Here is a 2,709-nt window from a genome sequence, read left to right as displayed (position 1 = left end):
TCATTTATTTTCCTAGTTGTTCAAACAATGTATTTTGCAATCTCCATGTATTTCAATATTTTTTCTAATTTCACCTGGAATTGATTTATAGTATTATTCAACTGTGGTCAGCCAGAATACAAGAGTACATTTCACAGGGGTTATTTTAACCTCACTATTCTCCCTCATTATCCCCTCCACTCCCTCAAACTAAGTTTCATTAGTGCACTTTCACATTTGGACAGGTACATGAAATATTGACCATAGCTTTTCATCTTTTTCAATTGTCTCCTCTGATCCAACTAGAACACATTCCCCATATGTACATTACATTATTTTTGTATTCGATGGCATAAGATTCTGGAAAGTGGGAAATGGCTAATATAAAAGTGATCTTCCTAACTTCTTCAACAAAACTTTCCTCATTATCTGTCTCCTGGGAGTTATTGTAGTGGTACCCTTGGTTTTCTCATTGTTTTGAATATATGTTTGTACAGCAAGTTGTTTCAATGAAGTTGTTTAGATTAGTCATAGGAAAAGTTATGAATTAAGTGTCATACCAGCTTGTTCTCTTTTATCACATATTTTTGAGTGACAATACACTCAAATTATTTTAAGATAAAAATAAAGCAATGTGCAAAAACAAATATGGACAATGCAAATGAAAATAAAGCTGTGAACATAATTTTAATATTAAGATATAAAATGTAGGAAAATTCAACATATGAGTAAATATTTGTCAGCTGTTCATCTAATTAGAGACTCACATCTAGAACATACAAAGAATTACATACAAAGAATTAAATATTAAACATCTCCAAAATTTGCAATTCAATTAATAAATACACAAATAACCTAAGAATTTTTCTAATAAAGACAAATGGCCAGAAAATACATGGATAAAGTCCAGCTTTTTTAATTGTCAGAGAAATTCCAATAAAAGCTAAACTGTTCAGTGCAGTCAGAATGACAATCACCAGGAAAAAATTGCTGAGAACTATAAGTTTGTATACAAGAAATATTGGAAAAAATCATTCATTATTTTGGAAACTCAAATTAGTACAGTCACTGGAAATTCCTTTCTCAGTACCAAAATATTGACATATATGTGTATATATATATATATATATATATATATATGGCCAAATGAGTAAACGAATAAATAAATAAATATTAATGGGAGGGGAGGAAGGTGGTTTGACTAAAGTGATTTGGACTTTTGTTTGGCATAGGGATCTTCTTGGGCTCAGTCTCCAATTTCAGACATAGCATCACTGTTCTAAAACAGAGTTTTTAAATTTTATGTTGTTTGTTTTTGCTCTCAGAAGTGACAATAAGACACACTCAGAAATAAAGGTTGTTTCTTTTCCTTTCAGTTGAATCCTCAAGGTGAAAATTAGTTTTTAATCCATGCACAGATACAGCCTACATAGTTTCATGAGTGCCTCTTACACGTCTTTGTTTCTGAGACTGTAGATGATAGGGTTGAGCCTGGGGATCGCAATGGTGTAAAACACCGACATGATCACATCGTGCTCCAGAGCGCAGCTAGAACTCGGCCTCATGTACATGAAGAGGATCGTCCCATGATAAATGGACACCCCAGTCAGGTGAGAGCCACACGTGGAGAACACCTTTCTCCTCCCTTCAGCCGAATGCATCTTCAGGATGGCCAACAGGATGAAGCCATAGGAGACCAGGACAATCAGGAGAGTGACCATCTCAATGGAACTCACAAAGACGAAGAGCAGAAGCTGATTGATGTGCGTGTCAGTGCATGAGATCGCGAGTAGAGGAAGGATATCACAGAAGAAATGCTTAAGTTCATTGGAGCCACAGAAAGATAGGCTCCAGGTGGCCCCTGTGTGCATAGAAGAGTGCAGGATTCTCCCAACGAAAGAAACAAGGATGAGGGGCACGAAGACTCTGGGTGACATGATCACTGAGTAGAGAAGAGGGTGGTAGATGGCTATGTAGCGGTCATAAGCCATTGCAGCCAGCAGAAAACATTCTGTGGTCCCACACGTCACAGCCAGAAACATCTGCGCCGTGCAGCCAGACAGTGAAATGGCTTTCTTTACTGATACAAAATCTAGTAGCATTCTGGGGGTAATGATGGTTGAAAAGCATGTGTCTGGAGATGATAAGACACTCAGGAAATAGTACATGGGGTTGGGCAGTCGTGAATCTCCAGCCACCAGTAGGATCATTCCTAAATTTCCCAGGAGAGTGAAAAGTAAATGTGTAGAAAAAGGAAGAAGAGGAGAATCTGAAGCTCAATGTTGTCTGTGAAGCCCCTGAGTACAAACATGGTAACCTCCGTGATATTTCTCATGAGGAAATCACACAGAACAGGCCTGAAGGGATGCAGGAGGTTGCTATTTGTGCAACTATTAAAAAAAAAAAAAACCACTATTGTGAGTCAAAAGGATAGGTTGGGAGAGGTGTGTGAGAAGGCTGAATTGGGTGACACTGATCAAAACAAGACTTTGTATTCATTAACCGTTCCTGTGAATGGCAAGTCCTTTGTACAGCTCGTTAAAGACAATGCAAGTGTTAAAAAAAAAAAAAGCACCACAAACTTTACATCTGTTCCTTAGCAATGTATAATAACCAATGTATCAAGGGGATGGAGATCAGATGAGGAGTTCAGGTTTGGTTTTATTCATACAGGATCCAATTGAACATATAGGTTTTCACTCACTGATAGGCCTATGCCACATTCAAAAT

General features: G+C 37.4%; 1 pseudogene; it reads right to left on the bottom strand.

Annotated features, from left to right (window-relative positions):
* Positions 1–1,427: 1,427 nt before the first annotated feature.
* Positions 1,428–2,314, bottom strand: LOC122105231 (annotated as a pseudogene).
* Positions 2,315–2,709: the final 395 nt, after the last annotated feature.

The sequence above is a fragment of the Dipodomys spectabilis genome, unplaced genomic scaffold (assembly GCF_019054845.1).
Source record: "Dipodomys spectabilis isolate Male_0828 unplaced genomic scaffold, ASM1905484v1 ptg000030l, whole genome shotgun sequence".
Classification (NCBI taxonomy): domain Eukaryota; kingdom Metazoa; phylum Chordata; class Mammalia; order Rodentia; family Heteromyidae; genus Dipodomys; species Dipodomys spectabilis.
The sequence above is the reverse complement of the archived record's forward strand: the minus strand, read 5'-3'. Positions and strand labels throughout refer to the sequence as shown.